Source organism: Hypanus sabinus, chromosome 9 (genome assembly GCF_030144855.1).
Source record: "Hypanus sabinus isolate sHypSab1 chromosome 9, sHypSab1.hap1, whole genome shotgun sequence".
Lineage (NCBI taxonomy): Eukaryota > Metazoa > Chordata > Chondrichthyes > Myliobatiformes > Dasyatidae > Hypanus > Hypanus sabinus.
The window spans coordinates 39032271-39053175 of record NC_082714.1 but is presented as its reverse complement, the minus strand read 5'-3'; the positions used below and the strand labels follow the sequence as shown (position 1 = coordinate 39053175).

Sequence of the window (20905 nt, the reverse complement as noted above, 5' to 3'; positions counted from 1 at the left end):
TTTTCCTTTCTTATAGCTTTTCTAGTTGCACTTTGTTGGATTTTAAAATCTTCCCAGTCACCCAATTTCACACTCACTTTTGCTGCCTTACATGCCCTTTCATTGGGTTTTATGCACTTCTTAATTCTTCGTCAGCCATGGTTGAATACCCCTGCTATTGGAGAACTTCTCTTGTGGGGCATACCTATCCTGCACCTTGTGAACTATTCCCACATACTTCAGCTTCCTCTGCTCTGCCTTCATCCCTGCAGTATCCTCCTCCAATCCATCTGGGCAAGCTCCTCTCTCATGTCTCTGTAACTCCCTTTATACTACTGTGATAATGATACATCTGACTTATGCTTCTCTCTGTCAAAATGCAGTGTGAATTTAATCATATTATAACCACTCCTACCACAGGGTTCCTTTGTATTAAACTCACTACTAACATCTGGGTTATTACACAACACCCAATCTAAGATAGCCTTTCACCGAGTTGGCTAAAGCACAAGCTGCTCTGAAAAGCCATGTTACAGCATTCAACAAATTCCCTCTCTTGAAATCCAACACTAGTCTGATTATCACAATCCCCTTGCATGTTAAAGTCCCTCTTTACTATTGAGTCATTGCACTTATTACATGCTTTCCAGCTCCCTTTGCAATCTCAATGATGCACCATCAATAACTCACTCTGAGACGTAAAGGCGAGATATCGGCTTTTATTGACTGGACGAAGGAACAAGCAGTGGTTGACCACCATACTACATCCTGGAGACTGAGAGGCCAGGCTCAGACCTTGATCACCTTTATACAGGGGTCTGTGGGAGGAGCCACAGGAGCAGTCAGCAGGGGGCATGTCCAGACAGGTATATGTAGTTCACCACACTCAACCCCACACCCAAGCTACTATCTGGAAGCCCATATGGGTTTTTTACCTTGTCAGAGTCGCAACTCCACTCTCAAATCTTCAACATTTTTTGACCCTGTGTCAACCAATTACGAAAATGTAATTCCATCTCTTACCAACAGTGCCACACCACTGCTCACGCCTTCCTGCCAGTCTTTGATGTTATGCTCCCAACTATGGCCTTCTTTCAGCCACAATGTCATACTGACCAATGTCTTAAGTGCACCATGAGTTCATCCACCTTATTCCGAATGTTACACACATGTAAATACACCACCTTCAGTCCTGCATTTTTCACCCATTTTGGATTTTACCTGTGGTACAATTTAACTCCTTGCTCTGTCTGCATTTGTACCTAATCACTGGCTGGTCTTTCCTTGCATTCATGTTACATCTATCATGTTCTTGTAAACCTCATCCTCAGTTCTATCATACTGGTTCCCATCCCCCCCCCCCCCCCCCCCCCCACTGCCGCCATATTAGTTTAAACCATTTCCTACAGCTCTAGCAAACCTGCCTGCTGGTATATTGGTCCCCCTCAGATTCCGGTGTAACCGATCCCTTTTGTACAGGTCCCAGCTGCACCAGAACATAGAACATAGAATAGTACAGCACATTATAGACCTTTCGGCCCTCAAACCCTGCCTCCCATATAATCCCCCACCTTAAATTCCTCCATATACCTGTCTAGTAGTCTCTTAAACTTCACTAGTGTATCTACCTCCACCACTGACTCAGGCAGTGCATTCCACGCACCAACCACTCTCTGAGTGAAAAACCTTCTTCTAATATCCCCCTTGAACTTCCCTCCCCTTACCTTAAAGCCATGTCCTCTTGTACTGAGCAGTGGTGCCCTGGGGAAGAGGCACTGGCTGTCCACTCTGTCTATTCCTCTTAAGAGGTCTTGATTATTCAGAAACCTGAATCCCTGCCTCCTGCTCCAATTCTTCACTCACACATTTACCTGTGACTTCATTCTTTTTCAATCTTTTTATTGAGTTTCATATAAATATAAAAAAACATAACATAATAATGAATAGGTTATGAATACAATAGACTTAAGATTACATTAATAATAGGATAATGATATCCTATTAAACATCAACAACAAAAAAGTACATTAATCAATCAAGTCTATATAATTATATATGAAAAAAAACAAAACTAATCATCAAAAGAAAAAGAAAAAAAGTTAGAAATGTGTGAAAGAAAAAATATATATGAAACAAACACTAAACTAAAACTAACATGGGCAATAATAACAGTTTATAAGTATATGATAGTGTCAAAGAACTCCGGAACTCCATACCTGAACAAGAATAAACAAAGAGAAGGTCTGGGAAAGGCCAAATTAATTCATATGAAAATGTCGGATGAACGGTCCCCAAGTTTCTTCAAATTTAATTGATGAGTCAAAAATAGTGCTCCTAATTTTTTCCAAACTCAGATAAGAAATAGTTTGAAAAAGCCACTGAGACGTGGTAGGAGGGTTTACTTCTTTCCAATTTTGTAATATAGACCTTCTGGCCATTAATGTTACAAAAGCAATCATTCGTCTGACCTGTGACTTCATTCTATTCCTAGCCTCACTGCCGTGTGGCACAGGCAGCAATCCCATTATTACTATTCTTCAGGTCTTGCTTTTCAGCTTTCTCCCTAACTCCCTGTATTCTATTTTCAGAAGCTTGAATCCAAATGGATTCAAGCATTCTTCGTGATCTTTCAAAAATCAGTTGATTCTGGCATGGTCCTGGAGGACTGGAAATTTCCACATGTCATTCTACTCTTTAAGAAGGGAGGAAGGCAAAGGAAAATTCAATTACAGGCCAGTTAGCCTAACCTCAGTGGTTGGGAATGTGTTGGATTCTATTATCAAGGATGAGGCTTCCCATTTGATCGATTTATGGAATAAGGTAAATGTGGATGATGAGATAAAGAAATCTTTATTAGCAAAGAGAACACTAATTCAAAATCAACTTAGTCCTTTTACAATGGATAATCAACTTTTATATAACTGGTTTCAAAAAGGGATCAGATATATAGGTGACTGTTTTGAAGGAGGTATATTGATGTCGTTTGATGAATTAAAGAATAAATATAAAATATCAAATAACACTCTTTTCTGTTATTTTCAGTTAAAGGCCTATTTAAGAGATAAACTGGGTCAAACAATGTTAATGCCAAAACCTAATGAAATAGAAACTTTAATTCAAAAAGGAAAAATTTAAAAAATTACATCTTGTATGTATAATTTGATTCAAAAACAGACAATTAAACCAGGAATTCATGTCAAGACAAAAATGGAAAACTGATCTGAATATTAAAATTGATGAAAAAAATTGGTCAAGTCTATCTCTCGATAGCATGACAAATATAATAAATGTCCAACTTAGATTAGTACAATACAATTTTTTACATCAATTATATATTGCATCACAAAAAATAGATAGATTAAACCCAAATTTATCTGACCAATGTTTCCGATGTAATCAAGAAATCGGTACTTTTTTACACTCTACTTTGTCTTGTTTTAAAATTCAACCTTTTTGGATAAATCTAAGACTTTTACTGGAACAAATTATTGGAATACAACTTCCACATAGCCCAACATTATTTTTATTAGGCGATACTGAAGGGATAATACCGAAACCTGAATTGAATAAATATCAGAAAAAAATTATAAAAATTGCATTGGCAGTAGCCAAAAAAACTATTGCAGTTACTTGGAAATCAGATTCATACTTAAATATGGACCATTGGAATAATGAAATATATAGCTGCGTTCCACTTGAAAAAATTACTTATAATTTAAGAAATGAATATGATGTATTTTTGAAAATTTGGCACCCCTATCTACAAAAGATAGGATTAAATATATAGGTCCTTTGAAGATAAAATTATTAGTTATTTGGGGAAAAAATAAAGATACATACTAAGTTATTTTGAACTCCGTAGTGCATGTGGGGATCCTCCGATATCCGGGCAATTCTTCTTTCTTTCTTTTTTTTTTTCTTTTTTCTTTTTTTTAGACAGGGATGTTAAAGGGGTAAGGGTTAAGGGGAGGTGGGAGGGCTAATATTAAATTTCATTACTTTATTATTCTATTCATTGTATGTAATTCTCTTAAAAATTTAATTAAAAATATATTTTAAAAAAGGATGAGATTTCCGGGTACTTGGAGACCAATGACAAAATTAGTTAAAGTGCTCATGGTTTCCATGAAGGGAAATCTTGCCTGACAAATCTGTTAGAGTTCCTTGAGGAAGTAACAAGCAGGGTGGACAAAGGAGAGGCAGTGGATGTCATTTACTTGGATTTTCAGAAGGTATTGGATAATGTGCCACTCATAAGGCTGCTTAACAAGATAAAATCCCATGGTGTTACAGGAAAGATACTGGCATGGATAGAAGAATGGCAGGAAGTAGCGAGTGGGAATGAATGGGAGCTTTTCTGGTTAGCTGCCAGTGATTAGTGGTGTTCCTCAAGGGTCAGTATCGGGACTTTTTGCATTGTTTGTCAATGATTCAGTTAATGGAATTGATGACTGCGGCAAAGTTGCTGCTGATATGAAGATAGGTGGAAGAGTAGCTAGTGCTGAGGAAAGAATCCAATTGCAGCAGAACTTAGACAAGTTGGAAGAATGGGCAAAAAAGCAGCAGATGCAATACAGTATTGGGAAATGTATGATAATGCATTTTGGGTAAAGGAACAATAGAATGGACTATTATCTAAATGGGAGAAGGTTCAAATGTCAGAGGTGCAGCGGGACTTAGGAATCCTCGCCCAACGCTTCCAGAAGGTTGAATCTGTGGTAAAGAAGGCAAATGCAATGTTAGCATTTATTTCAAGGTGAATAGAATATAAAAATAAGGAGATAATGCTGAGTCTTTATAAGACACTGGTCAGGCCACACTAGGGGTATTGGCAATAGATATGAGCCCCATATTTCAGAAAGGATGTATTATCATTAGGGAAAGTGAAGAGGAGGTTCACAAGGATGATTCCAGCAATGAAGGGGTTAACATATGAAGAGTCTTTGGCAACTTTGGGCCTGTACTCACTGGAGTTTAGAAGAAAGTCTGAAGATCTCATTGAAACCTACCGAATGTTTAAAGGACTAGATAAGGCGGATTTGGAGAACGCATTCCCTATGCCGGAGGTATCCAGAACAAGAGGGCTCGGCTTCAAAATTGAGGGTGACCTTTTAGAACAGAGGTAAGGAGGATTTTTTTTTAGCCAGAGAGTAGTGAATCTGTGGAATGTTCTGCCACAGACGGCGGTGGAGGCCAAGTTCGTGGGTATATTTAAAGCTGTCTGGGCATCAAAGGATATGGCAAGGTTGTGTGGGATCTGGGATCAGCCATGATGGAATGATGGAGCAGACTTGATGGTCTGAATGGCCTAATTCTGCTCCTATGCCTTATGGTCTTATGACTGCACTAGATGTGTTGCATGAGGGCAGAGTACACTGGTGAGCACTGCTCTCCAAACACAGTGTCGGTCCATCAATGTTCACGTAGTAACCAAGACCACAGGTGCCAAGAAATTGTAAAGTGAATTGCGAAGTGTAATCGTCCGAAATAAATTGATAGCATTGTCATAATGCTAAAGATATTTCCTGTCATATTTTTTTTAAAAAGCATGCTGGTAACTGATCTTTCTACACATCTCCAAATAAAGATTCCATTTTAATGTATAGAACAACTCATGAAATTATTTTAACGCTTTAATCAATGTAAAACAAATGTGGTTAAATTGATGATTTATGGGAAATTGTTTAGTAGCGGCCGACAAGAATATCAGACCAGAAAGCTTTGGCGAGAACTTTCTGCTGATGCTGGATATCGTGAGCAACACGGACAAATTGCTGGAGGAAATCAGCAAGTGAGGCTGCTTCAATGAGTGGAATAAGCATCGGGTATTTTGTGCTGATACCCTTCATCAGGTCTTGAAAGTTAGGGGTCGGAAGCCTGATTTAGAAAGTGGGGGAGGAGTACAAGCTGGTAGGTCATAACTGATACCAGGTAAAGAGAAGGTGGGTGTGTTTGGGATGAGGAAGGGAGTAAGAAACTAAAAAGTGATAGTAGAGGTAAAAGGCTGAAGAAAAAGAAATCATACAGGAGAAAACAGTGGACCATGAAATAAAGGGAACAAGGTGGGAGAACTAGAAGAGGTGATCGGCAGCTTTGGGGAAGAGAATGGATATTCAATATTCTGAGGCACCCACAAACAGAATAGGCAATGGTAAACAGAGAAGGTAACGGGAAAAAAGAGAAGTGGTGAGGATCATTAATTACTGGAATTTCGAGAAATCCAAATTCATGTCATTGGGTTCAAGGCTACCCAGATGGAATATGTATTGCTCCTCAAACCAGAGATAGCCTCATTGTGGCAGTAGATCGGTATGGGAAATCGAAATGAGTCGCTACCAGAGAATACAACCACCCCAGTTTGCGTCGGACTCAAGCAAGCGGTCCCTGTTCAACCACGATGTGATGAAACATGAGATTCTGACAGGTCTTTCTGGGCAGATTTGGAGAGGATATTTCCTCTTCTCGGAGAATATAACACTGAGGGACACTAAGCCAAAACAAAAGTTTACCCATTCAAGATAGAAATGAGATGAATTGTTATCTCATTGAGACTAATGACTCTGGGTTCCTCTTCCTTAAAACACGGCGAAAGCAGAGGTATATCGTTATTGGATAAGCTGATGACAGGTAACTGTGATAGGTGGAGCTGAGGTTTCTCAGACACAAAAGACTCAAACCAATTTGAGTGTCCAGGAACTGTGGCAATAAGCATCAACGCACAACAACTAAGTAACAAGCCTAATTTATTATCATAAATCAGACAGCATAAATAATCCACACTAAATACTATGCAATAAATTACATAGGTTTTCAGAAGGATTTCAGGGCTCACGATGCTGAATCACCACGTGATTGTTGCCAATGTTGGGGAACGACTGCTGCTGTTGTTGGGGGAACTCAGAATTCTGACTCCTGAAACCTCCTTGGGTCCGTCCTAGGTACCAGTCAATGGCGATACCTCGGTCTAGGTGAAGCTACAAGAACCGAGCAAAAGGTACCTTTATAAATAGGGCAACAGACACAAAATGCTGGAGGAACTCAACAGTTCAGCCAGCATCTATGGAAAAAGACTAAACAGTCACGTTTCAGGCCGAGACCTTTCTTCAGGCCTTTCCTTCAATAAATAGGAATTCAATGCACAAGCATAGTGAGGCAAATAGAAACATAAAAATTATTTGGTCTTTTGTGTTCATGTAATTGGTTCCTTGAGGCTAAGACAGAATACAGGCATTATTTACAAACATTCAACAAACCAACAGTGTATAACTTGCATAGTCGCGTTACATATTGCGAGTTCATAAAGTGCTAAAGTGTCACCTGGAGTTGTTCAGAGTTTCATCTAATATTTTTACAAAATGTAATATAACCAAGCAAGGTCTGCATGATCTTTCATGTATAACTAGTACATTGTTCCTAGTCAATGAACCCTCAATTAATATCATTTAAGTAATATGAATATAAGGATATAGTATATTCATGGACATATCTTCAACAGCTCTATTTGTTCCACCCTCATAAAACCAGGATGGCTCTGAAAGTACAATAATTTATTGAATGCGGGTTGCCCTGCGTCAATAATCAATTCTAAAAACGCATTGATAGAAGAGTTCATATAACTTATCAGCAGTTCTTATTTTCTCATTTGCTGCTTGCAAGATCAGTACTATCACATTCTTTATAGTACCCTTGATTTGTGGATATGAAGTTCAAAAAGTTTTAATTCTATAAATTTCTTTAATACATTTTCTTTATACAAGTAGTGAAGTCCCTCAAGTTTCTTTTGAATCTTGGTTCCTAAATTGTCTTCTCCTGTTCTTTAACACTTCCAGTCGACTTCCCAGGACAATTAAAGAACTGAGGTGCATCGAGTTGTCTACCGTCCCTTGCAGACTGGACAGTCAAATTTCTCACCTTCTTCCTCTGTAGCAGACCTTTGAGTCCATCAAGTTGTCATCAGCCCCTTAAAATCCACCCACATGTGAAGATTTGTAATAATAACTTCAGTCTCACCGTGCAGGATATGTCCTCTTCTGTCACAATCTCGGGTCGTCGGTAGAGTACTCCGAGGGCTCTGAGGCTGTTTCTTGCAGCGTTTTATTAATTATAATGTATTGTTGCACTTTGTTTTTTTTAAAGTGTTATATATAGTTAGGTCTTCTCTACACTTAAGTTACTTCCAGTTAGTTCTCCCTGAGATTTTGCAGGTGTCCAATCAAGAATCTTTGGACTTTTGTCTCTATCAGAATGGTTACTTGTAAGCTTGTCTTCTTCTTCTTGTTTTACGACGGTTGGCACCCAGCTTAATGGTGCATTACTGCCACCTTCTGCTCCAGAGTGTGGATCAGACAACAAACTTACATTCTAAATCCCTTCACCCAATCTCTCACACACACACACACATACACACACACACACACACACACACATACCCTAATCTACACTTTATCCTTCCTTCCTTCTTTGGTCATCCTAGTGCCCTATTCCTGCTTATCCATCATATCCTACAAAAAGCCCCTGTATCCCTTAAGAAAGCTAAAGGTACCCTGACCTGTGCTCTCTCACCCAGTAACCCTTTTAATGTGAATTCCTGCACCCCCAATTCCCTTAGATTAATTCTCATCATCTCTCTCTGTATCCCATACTTCATGCAACTCACAATTACATGTCCTACTGACTTCTTTTCCTGACATTCCTCACACAATCCTGCCTGGTGTTTCCTTATCATTTTCAATGTTTTGTTTAGAGCACAGTGCCCCAGCCTTAACCTAGTCCACACAGTTTCATCTCTTCTGTGTCCACTGCCTACCCTAGTATCTGTAACAATCTTTTGTATTTGATATAAATGCCTCCCTTTCCCCTCTCTGCCCCATCTTTCTTGCCACATTTGGTTGATTTTTTCCCAGATTACACACTTAACCTCTGCTTTACTGATACTAATGTGCATTTCTGTATTTTCTTTCTTTAATGCCCTCTTTGCCAACTCATCCACCCTCTCATTCCCCTTCACCCCTACATGAGCTGGAACCCATAGAAATTTTACCTGACCTCCCTGATTTGCAACTCTTGTGACTGACTGAAGGACTTCATAAAGTATATCTTGCCAGCTGTTTGAGTGAAAAGACCTTAAACGTACTAGAATTGAAGATGAATCTGAGCATATAAACATTTTGACTCATCTAGCTTTCTCCACCCATCTCAACACAACCAACACTGCCAACATCTCCACTGTTTACACCCCTAACTTATTAGACGTTCTTCCGCTGATTCCAATTTCTTTTGCTGGTATAGCCACCCCGAACCCTGTCACTTCTGTTTAAGGTTCCTTAGCACTATCCGTATAAATCTGAGTATAATCATTATACTTTTCCATCACATGACAGTTAAATGCACTTACCAAATCAGCTTTATATTTTTCTTTCTTTTTCACCTCTAACAAATGCCAATCTATGTCAGGCCATACAATCTTCCATTGGGCTACAACCGGATAAACTATTGAAGGACTTATCCTTAGATCAAACACTCCACATTCTTTAGCAATATTATTCCCTAGCCGACTAAAGTTATCCCTCTGAAGCCTCCCATTCCCCCAGCACTCCTGCAACACTCCTTTTGCCAGGTGAGAATCATTGTGCCCCTGCAAATTAGCTCAGTAGTTTGCCGTCAATTGCATCCTTCTTAGTTCCAAAGGCATTATTCCCAATTCTATCTGTAGGGCTGATACTGGTGATGTTTTAAAAGCCCCACTGCACATTCTCAAAGCCTGAGCCTGAATCGCATCCAGTTTCCTTATAAGAGACCTAGCTGCTAATCCATATGCTACACTTCCATAATCCAACACAGATCTTACTAAAGCCACATACGTTATCTTCAATGCTGAACAACTTGCTCCCCATTCCCTACCAGTCAAACATCTCATCACATTTATTACTTTTTTACACTTCTCAATTTTCCTGATATGGTCTGCCTATGTTAATCATGAATCAATCATAACTCCCAGAAATTTAAATGATCCAACCCTTTCTAATTCTATCCCATACATCCTTAACTTCTTCCCTACCTCAATTCTCTTCCTGGTGAAACATAAAGTTTGAGTTTTTTCTACTGAAAATCTACATCCCCAATCATAGCCCCACTCCTCCACTTCATCAATTGCTCCTTGTAGCTTTCTAATTATATACTCCATGTTCCTATCTCTTTTCCACAAGGCCCCATCATCTGCAAACAGTGACCTACCTATATCCACTGGTACCTTTGTGAAGACATCATTGATCATAATGATGAAAAGTAATGGTCTAATCACACTACCTTGAGGTGTGCCATTTCCCACTGTGTGCTGATTTGATAATTTTGACCCAATCCAAACTTGAATTTTCCTACCAAACAAAAGATCTTTTATCCCACCAACCTCCATCTTGTGCAGTTTAGTTAACAATCATTCCTTCCACTTCGTGTCATAGGCTTTTTCTATGTCAAAAAACACTGCAACTACTGACTCTTTATTTGCCTGGGCTTTTCTTATTTCAGTCTCTAACCTTATCACTGAGTCCATGGAATTCCTTCCCTTCCTAAAACCACTGATAACTTGCCAGCATTCCCCTCTTCTCAAGCTCGTACAATAACCTTTCTGTTATCATCCTTTCCATTATCTTACATATATTTGATGTTAATGCTATTGGCCTGTAGCAAGTAGGTTTTGATGGATCCTTGCCAGGTTTCCCTGTTGGAATTACTGCTGCTTCTTTCCATGCACTTGGTAATCTTCCCTCCTCCTACACTCTGTTGTAAAGATGCAGCAACTTCAAGAACGCTCCTTCTCCTAGACTTTTTTGCGTAACATAGCATATCAAATCTTTCCCTGGGGAGTTTGGCCTCAATCACTTTATTGCTCTCACCATCTCTGCCAACGTAAATGGTTCATCAATTATATCATCAGTTTCTTCCCTCCTGTTTAACACACCTGTTGACTCATCGTTCTTTCCATTCTCCTTCTCCATTCTTCAGCCAAATTTTCTGAACTATGTACCTTTACAAATGACTTGGTCATGATCTCGGCCTTATCCCTACTGGAGACTGCTGTTTCTTCCTCAGGTATCTTTACTGGATATTCCCATTCCCTTCTATCTCCCCCCCCCCCCCCAGCCGTCCTCTTAATCATTCCCCATACTTCTCCCGAAGGCGTTGTTCTTCCTATTTTGTAGCAAGAACTCCTCCAACTTGCCCTTTTAGCTTGATGTATAGTTCTTCTCACCACTGCCTGTGCCTTCTTCTATTGAATCAAATGCTGAATATTATGGGTTCTTTTAACTAGTCTGAGTGCTCTATTTCTGCTTTTTACAGCCTGGCAACATTCCTCTGTCCACCATGGTGCCAGTTTTCTATTCATCCTATTTTTACTCCTGGGTATAGATCCTTCTGCTGCTATAATAATTGCTGAAGTCACCTGTTTAATTCATCTATATGATTTGGATCCTTCCAAACCTGTCAGGTTGGGATGTCTCACGCAACCAAACCCAGGTTTATGTGAATACTTTGTAATTAACTGCTCCCACGCAATCGCCTGGAGGCAAGAAATAACAGATTCTACAGTCCATGCAATTATAAAATGCATTTATGAATATTAGATTCATGAAACAAGTATTAAAGAAAAAAAAGGTCCCACCATAATGAAACAGTTAAATATACACATGTTGGAGCTCACATCTTCCAAAAGCCATTGTGTCTGATGTACTCATGTCGCCAACTCCTATTCACCAATTCTCCAATTCTCCAGTAGAATTTTCACTCTGGTGCACCATCCCACCAGATTGAATCCTTTGGCTGGTTCTCTCGAGCTTCTTTTCTCTCCATCTCCCGCTGAAAAAGATATTAACCCAGCTCAGTGTCCATAACAAAACCTCTCCTCCCAGCATTCACTCGAACATTCTCCCAGTTCCACTATCCTGATTGTATGACACAACATTTCTTCGTATCCCTCATCTTCAACTGTAATCCAAATGCTACCAGGAGAACACACTGCTTTTACAGAAAACCTTGACATGAAATACCCTACAACATTAGCAGTAAAATCTTTGCTGGGGATTTACGCTTATGACACAATTCTTGGCTGCTCACCCTCCTCCTTTAGAGTGCTGTGGACCCAATCTGAGTCTTTGCTAACACTGGCACCTGGAAAGCACCATACTGTCTGAGTGTCTCATGTCCACAGAATCTCATACTCCCCTAAGTATTGAATCTTCTGTCAGCACTCCACTCCTTTCCTCCCTCTTTCCCTTCTGAGCCTTCAGTGCAACAGATCTGACCCTATGGCTTTCCTCATATCTAAAGCAGTATACCCGTTATTGAGAGAAATGGCCACTGGGGTAAACTGAACTGTTTGTCTGTTCCTTTTCCCTCTCCTAACAGTCACCCATCTATATGCCTCCTGCACCTAGGGGCAACTACCTCCATGTAGCTAATATTTATTACCTATTAGAAGCTCTAGGTCATCTAGCTGCAGCTTCAGTTCTCCAACGTAGCATGTAAGGAACTACAGTTGGAGCAATTTCACACAGATGTATTTATCAGGGAGACTGGAGGCTTCCCAGAAATCCCACGTCTGACATGATGAACAAACCACTAACCACGAATCCATTCTCAGCACTCCAGCTAGACCAAATAGACAAGTAAAGAAACTTACCTTAGCCTCCACTTCTTCTCCCCAAAGCCTCTATACCTGGGATGACTTACTCAAAGAACTTGTCTCATATTTCACATTGTTCATTACTTCCCATTATCTTTCCTGACATTTACTGTTATGCTGATGCATGCTATCAAACTATTCATATTGCAATCAATGCATCCCAAACTCTGTATCTCTGAGCTGTTGGTTTTGAACTATGCTCTGATCCATGACACTTTCAGCTGACTTCCCAGGACAATTAAGAATTTTCTGTAGATGTTTAAAGCCATATTTCTGCCATTGCAGATAGGCTAGACAAACTACTTGTCCACTTTCTCTGCAGCAGGGCTAGCTTAGAACCTCTGAGTCCAACCAGTTGCCACCAGCCCTGTCCATTTCACCAAATTCATAATATTATGCATGTGAGATATTGTAAAAAAAACAGACTCAGATGGGTTCAGCAGGAAGGCTGAAGTTAGAGCAGAGCATGTTGTTTCTCCCAGAAGAATGGAAAGCTAATTTGCACAGTTTGATTGACAGGAGAGTGCCAGTGATACCTTACAGAAGATGAATTGTGGCTCAAGTTCAACAGCCCCAGCCCTAGAGGCATCCAGGGAGATTCAGTAACTGAAAAAGATAGCAGATGCAGAATAATTGTGGATTCAAAATTCTTACATATTTCCATTCTTACAAGATGTACCATTAAAACTTTCTGACTAGTTGCATGGCAGCCTGATTTCTGTGCTTTTAATGCACCAAATCACTAGGGGCTGCCAAGGGTTGTAGAGTCAGTTAGCTGCAAGGTGGACATACCCTTCCCACCACTGAGACCATTTCAAGAGGTGGTGCCTCAAGAAAGTGCCATCCATCATTAATCACTCTTACCATCTGTAACAGGTTCTCTTCTCATGACTATATCGAGAGGTAGAGACCTGGAAACCCTCAGTCGATTATTAAGAACCAGTTTCTTCCCCTCAGCCATCAGATTTCTGAAGTCAACCATTTCATGAATTGTCTCGTTGCTCCCCTGATGTTCGAGTACTTTTCTTAGGTTTGATGAAGAAAGATTTTCTCCAGTAAAATTGATCGATGCTGGAATAGCGTGATTGCGAAATTCTTTAAATCTACGTTAGTCTTTTTAGTTCAACTACAAGGTAGTATATTGTAAAAGTTTATTTGTCTTTCTTTGTTTCACGACCGAATGTGAATGTAATAGATTGATGGAAATGTATTAATCTCTGTTCACATAACGTGAGAGAGGAAAACTCATTTCAAGGTTTAGTTTGGAAGTTAAGCACGTGTATGTCAAGTGGAATGCTAACGTTGTTTGTATTGTCTGTTTTGAATTTGAATTGCCACTAGCGTATTGGTTTTGTATATTTTGTTTGTTATTTTTATACTGCATACTTAACACAGGTGTGGTCTGAAGTTAAACTGAGATAGTAACAGTGGGAATTGTTTCTTGCTTCAATTTTGTCGTTATTATTTCGATACCCGCTTTCTGCAATACAGCATCTAAAACAGATAAAGGCTCGAATAAACATGACTGAACTTGAGTAACTGAACCAGAAGTGTACTTGGACTCACTCTGCAAAGGTTTCAGCACAAGCGAACAACCTTTTGTTTCAGATTCGTAACCGAACATGTCAAAGAAAAGCCGAGCGGGTTTTCAGACCCTTCTGCTGTATTTTCTCATGTTTTTTTTTCCGCAAGGAGTCCCAGCCCAGAAGCTGCCAGGATCCTTGCCATCCCCACAGACTGGAGCCACTGGATCATCATGAAATCCCTGCTCCTGGAACTGGTGCAGAGGGCAGGAGGTGACGGTGTTGAGGGGCGACAGTTTGCTAAGAAAGGATTAAGGCAACGTCCAAAAATTTCGCCATGGAAACTATCCGCATTCCAGGTGAACAGCCACACGAGGCTCTTGCCGAAGACAAATTGCCTAATATTATCTTCAACTTTTTCTATGTGGAAGATGGTTTCCTCTCCAGCATCTCCGCTGCCCTCACCTTGATCGCAGTGTCCTCCATCAATATTGAAGTGATTTCTCCGTTCATTCAGGAACTGTTCGAGGATCGCGCTTTGATGGATCGGCTGAAAGCTGGGGGGATTGACGTGATTTTGGCCGACCCTTTCCATGCAGCCGGTGCCATGCTGTCCCATGTACTTAACACTTCATTGGTGTTTTTCGGCAGGCGGATGATATCCGAGGACGTCCACTAAGCTTCGCCCCGTCGCCACTTTCCTTTGTGCCCATGTTCAATTCACGTTTGAGCGACAGAATGAAGAATGAAGCAGATTGAAGAACGTGTTGATATACAGGGTGTCTAAACTCATAAGCCACTTCGACGTTTACCCAGCTTACAATCGGCTTTGTCAGCGTTACCTCAATGATGAAATTACCGTGGAAGAACTTTATCGAAAGGTTGATACCGTCCTAATGAAGGTTGATTTTGTTTTTGAGTATCCCCGGCCGACCATGATTTACATCGGATGTATTCACTGACGCCCGGGTCGACCGCTCCCTGCTGATCTGCAAAGTTTCATGGATGGTTCTGGCGAGAATGGCGTGGTGATCTTCTCCCTAGGAAGTGTGGTGGACACTCTACCCCCAGATGTGGCGAGTGAGGTCGCGGCAGGACTGGCCAGACTCCCTCAGAGGGTCATCTGGCGGTATATTGGAGCGCTACCCCCGAATTTAGGAAACACGGAAATCTTGAGCTGGTTTCCACAAAATGACCTGCTGAGTCATCCGAAGACAAGAGCGTTCATCTCTCACGGCGGTGAGAATGGGCTTTATGAGGCCATTTATCATGAGGTTCCAGTTGTTGGTATTCCAATACTTGCTGATCAATATGATAACCTTTTGTATCTCAAAACCCGAGGAGCAGCGGTCATGTTAGACTTGGCTCACATTAAAAGCGATGATATTTTCCATGCAGTGAAGACAGTCATCGAAAACCCTTCCTATGCAGAGAACATGAAACGATTATCCGCCTTGCACCGGGACGTTCCAGTGCGGCCAATGGAGCTGGCTGCTTTCTGGATTGAATACACAATAAGGCACCGGGGGGCTCCTCATTTTAGAGCCGCGGGCAATGATCTGCCATTCTGTCAGTACCACTTACTGGACGTGTTTACCATTATTGTGGTTTTCATGGGGCTTTTCCTTTATCTCGTATTTAAATTGCTAAAAGCTCTACTTATCGAAGTGTGCGCGTGGAGGAAGAGGAAAAGGGACTAAATGAAATGAATTACAGGAAGAATGAGAGTTCGATCATTGTCGGCGTCCCATTTTGCAATGCTGCAGCGCATTTTTCTCTGATATCAATAGCCTCCCATCTTTACAAGGATACCCAGATCTCTCTTAACACTAATATTGTTTGGCTATTCCTCCTGCCAAATTGAATAGCATCCTATTTCCCAACTTTTCACTCCATGAACTTTTCCTACTCAGTTTATCTGCTTAAATCCATTGCAAATTTTTTTGTTTCTCCCCTCCATCTTAGTTCCCTTATAACTTTCTTATTGCCAGTAAACAGCAAACATTTCGTTAAAAGCCTGAATATAATCCAGCCTGAATTCACTGCTAGGGAAACGAAATTCAAGAGTAGGAAAGTTATGCATGTGCAAATGATATCACCCATGGAGTAATGCCCACTGTTCTGATCTAGTTATTTGTAATATAAGCACTTCAGTAGCATGGTACGCATGTCTTAAGCAAGGGAGAACAGACTAGGATTGCATCTGCTGAAGTCTAGAAGGGAGGCGGTGATTGAAATGCAAAATCCTGACAGGTCTTTCTGTGTGGACATGGAGGGGACGATTACTCCCCTAGCCTAGGGGAATCTAACACTGATGTTTACTATGTTAAAATAAATGTTTAAGATAGAGATCAGGTGGAATTTTATCTCACTGACAACTGTGACTCTGTTGTTATATTCGTCAAAGTATGTTGGTAGTCGAGGTATATAGATATTCCACGAACTGTTGATGCAGTGAATTGAAAATTGGCTGAAGTTCAATCTGTTTTGATCCCTGTCTTGGACAAGTTTCGACTAGGTACCTATTCAAACATTTACCTCGGTGTCCTTCTCTGCATGTTAGCGGGCGAATAGCGACGCACGAACATGGCTGCTCCAGATGCTGCCATGAATACCTCTCGGCCTGACTGTGTTTCAATATCCGCAGTGTAACCAAGACCGAAGTACACAAGAAGTTGTAAACTCAAGCGTAAAGTGGATCGTCCAAAATGATAACTTATAAAGACCTGTCGACTGAAATAACTAGCGGCATGCACACATTCCCAACGGAGGTGTACAGCCATAGAGGATTGCTACGCCTACGCAGAAGCCAGAACAAGAAACCGGCGGAAGGCGATGAGTAGCTTTAGCAGGTAATAGGTGAGGGACAAGGTGGGTGGGTGGAGGAATAGGGATGAAGGAAGAAGCTAGGAGGTGATAGGGAGAAGAGGTAAAGGATTGAAGGAGGAATCTAAGAGAGGGCAGTGGGTCATAGAATAAAGGGAAGGAGGGAAACCAGAGCGAGTGAGAGGAAGGAAAGGAGTGAGAAGGTAGCGAGGATGGGGAATGGAAAAATTGAGAAGGGCGGATGGCGAGTAATTACTTTAAGTTAGAGAAACCGATATTCGTGCTGTCAGATTGGAAGCTACCCATAAGGAATACGAGGTATTTCCCCTCTCTTCTGATTTTGGCCTCATTGTAGCAGTAGATTAGGCCATGGATAGACATGTCGGTTTGAAAAATGGAGGTTGGTTTGATATGGTTATCCACCGTGCAATCCTGACTTTTGCGATGGATAGAGCGGAAATTCTGAATGAGGCGGTCCCAAAATCTATCACGGGTTCGGCGTCAGGCTCAGTAAGTTTTCTCCCTACCTGTGTCGGCCTCAATTCCAGATAAAGCATTACTCTCAGCAATGCCTTTCCCTGGTTTGTAACGATTGATGATCGCATCTAACTTTGATTTTATTCCCTAGTTCTTAGCCATGTAGCTGAGATATGAGTGAGATAACCATGCACTTTGGCTGCCACTCGAGACAACTCGATGTGAATTGCTGGTCAATTACATCAAACACTAAAACTAGTAATGGAAAACAATCTTAAAGTAATTTAATACATTTAAATTACTTAAAATAACTATTCATGTTAACAAAACTGAAACTTGCTCCTTTGCCTTGCACCTGTTTCTTGGATACCAATGAAGGTATTGATCCTGTGCCGTGTGTAATCAACTACAGCGAAGACCCCAAAAGATGAAGGTGCAGGGCAAAATTGGTCCTTCAGGTGGGTATTGAGAACAAAAAACCATGGTTTTAAAAATCCAAATAACAATTGGGAAACAAGTTCAAGCATTACTTCATGAATAATTTAATTGGAATTTAAACCACTTTCCCAGAGGGAAAATACGTTTGGAAATTTCAAAATTGACCATGATAGATTTTTTATCAAGCAGAAAATATCTTGAGAATTGGATTTAAGCAGTAGAAAACGTGTGTAGATAGATACCTGCCATGATGTAATGGAACGCCAAACGCTTTTGAGAATTCACATGATCCACTCTCCTTCCTTTGTTTTTAGCGTCGTAGAGTCATAGAACGGTACAACACAAAAACAGGTCCTTCGGTCCCGGTAGTCCGTGCCAAAACTATTTATCTGCCTAATCCCATTGATCTGCACTGGTCCATAGCCCTTCATACTCCTATAATCAATGTACATATACAAACTTCGCTTGAAAGTTGAAATCAAGCTCGCTTGCTTCACTTGTGCTGGCAGCTCATTCCACACTCTCGTGGCCCTCTAAGTGAGGAAGGTCCCCCTCAAATTTTTCATACTTCACCCTTAGTTTATAACTTCTGGTTGTAGTCCCCCAGCCTGGGTGGAAAATACTGCTTGCAATTACTCTCTACACCCCTCATAATTTCTTATGTCTATCAAATCTCCTTTCAAACTTCTGTATTCTAAAGAATAGAGTCCTAACCTATCCATGTCACGGGGGACATGGAATGGACCCAAGTGCAGGATGCAGGCACTGAAGTACTAGGGGCAGGACAGGAATAACTAAAGGATAGAACAAGATGGAGTGACCATGGCGTGCAAGGGGGATGTGGTGTGCAGGGGTAACTCCGGGGTTCATGCAGGCGAGGCGGGATCCCGGAGTTCAAGGCGAGGCAGAGTCTTGGCTAGGCTAGCGGATGGGTCTGAGGGACAAGTGCTAGGAGGAGAGTTCCCTGGGCGGCCTGCATACTCCTGGGCAGGGCCGCCTCCCAGGCAGGAACACGGAGGCCTGGGCAAGGCGCGGAACACCTGGGCAGGTGCGGGGCACAACCCTTCGGGAGCAAGGGGCACAGACCGCAGGGCGGGCCGCATAATCCTGGGCAGGGCCGCCTCCCAGGCAGGAACATGGAGGCCTAGGCAAGGGACAGAATACCCCCCAATGGGCAACGGCAATCCGGCCTGCTTACCCGACAGAGGTAAGGGAACAAAAGGGAACTAGGTCCAGAGTGACGATGGGAACGGACTGGCAGAACTAATAGGTGAATGGTGGGGACTCCAAACCGGGAGGAACAGAACGAGACTGGGCGAACAAAGCAGGCAGGACAAACATGACTCACGGGTTGGAACAGGGTAAACAGGGTGACCAGGTTGAAATAGGATAAATAGGGCGACCAGTGAAAACAGGACGACCAGGGTCGGGACAGGACAGACAGGTGAGCAGCGCAAACTAAGCAAACCGGACAGATCAGCGCATACAGGGCAAACAGGTTCCCATCAGAGCAGAACCCCCCCCCCCTGACTTTTTTTTCACTCTCCCTCCCCCTTGGCAGTTGGCACCCAGCTTAATGGTGCATTACTGCCTCCTTCTATTCCGGAGTAAGCGATGGACTCACATTCTAAATCCCTTCACCCAATCGCACACACTCACATATATATATATATATATATATATATATACACACACACACACCCTAACCTACACTTTATCCTCCCCATCCTAGTACCCTATTTCTGTTTATCCATCATATCCTATAAAAAACCGCTGTACCCCTTAAGAAAGCTAAAAATACCCTGACTTGTGTTCTCTCAGCCATGCTCAGCAACCTTTTTAATGTGAATTCCTGCACCTCCACTTCCCTTAGATTAATTCTCATCATCTCTCTCTGTATCCCATACTTCCTGCAACTTAGAACTACGTGTTCTACTGACTCCTCTTCCTGACATTCTGCACACAATCCTGTCTGGTGTTTCCCTATCAATTTCAATGTTTGGTTTAGTGCACAGTGCCCCAGCCTTAACCTGGTCCACACAATTTCCTCTCTTCTGTATCTACTTCCTACCCTAGTACCTTCAACACTTTTTTGTATTTGAGATAAATACCTCCCTTTCCCCTCCCTGTCCCATCTTTCTTGCCACATTTGGTTAATTTTTTCGCAGATTACACACTTAACCTCTGCTTTACTGATACTAATGTGCATTTCTATATTTTCTTTCTTTAATGCCTTTGCCAGCTCATCCACCCTCTCATTCCCCTTCACCCCTACATGAGCTGGAACCCATAGAAATTTAACCTGATCTCCCTGATTTGCAACTCTTGTGACTGACTGAAGGACTTCCTGAAGTACATCTTGCCGGTTGTTTGAGTGAGAAGACCTTAAACTTGCCAGTACTGAAGATGAATCTGAGCATATCAACACTTTGACTAGTTTAGTTTTCTCCACCCAACACAACGCAACCAACACTGTCATCTCCACTGTATACACCGCTAGCTTATCAGATGTTCTTCTGCTGATTGCAATTGCTTTTGCTGGTATAGCCACCCCAAACCCTGTCACTCCTGTCTCAGGTTCCTTAACACCATCTGTATAGACCTGAGTATAATCACAATACATGTCCCATCACATGACAGTTAAATGCACTTACCAAATCAGCTTTATACTTTCCTTTTTACCTCTAACAAATGCCAGTCTACGTCAGGCCATACCAGCTTCCATGGAGCTACAACCGGATAAACTACTGAAGGACATCCTTAGATCAAACACTCCACGAGATCTAGAAATATCATTCCCTACCCAACTAAAGTTTTCCCTCTGAAGCCTCCCATTTTCCCAGGACTCCTGCAACACTCCTTTAGCAGGGTGAGAATCATTGTGTCCCTGCAAATTAACCCAGTAGTTTGTCATCAATTGCATCCTTCTTAGTTCCAAAGGCATTATTCCCATTTCTACCTGCAGGGCTGATACTGGTGATGT

General features: G+C 41.5%; 1 pseudogene; it reads left to right on the top strand.

The window, feature by feature from the left end:
- Positions 1–14518: 14518 nt before the first annotated feature.
- LOC132398979 (UDP-glucuronosyltransferase 2A2-like) lies at positions 14519–15881 on the top strand (annotated as a pseudogene).
- Positions 15882–20905: the final 5024 nt, after the last annotated feature.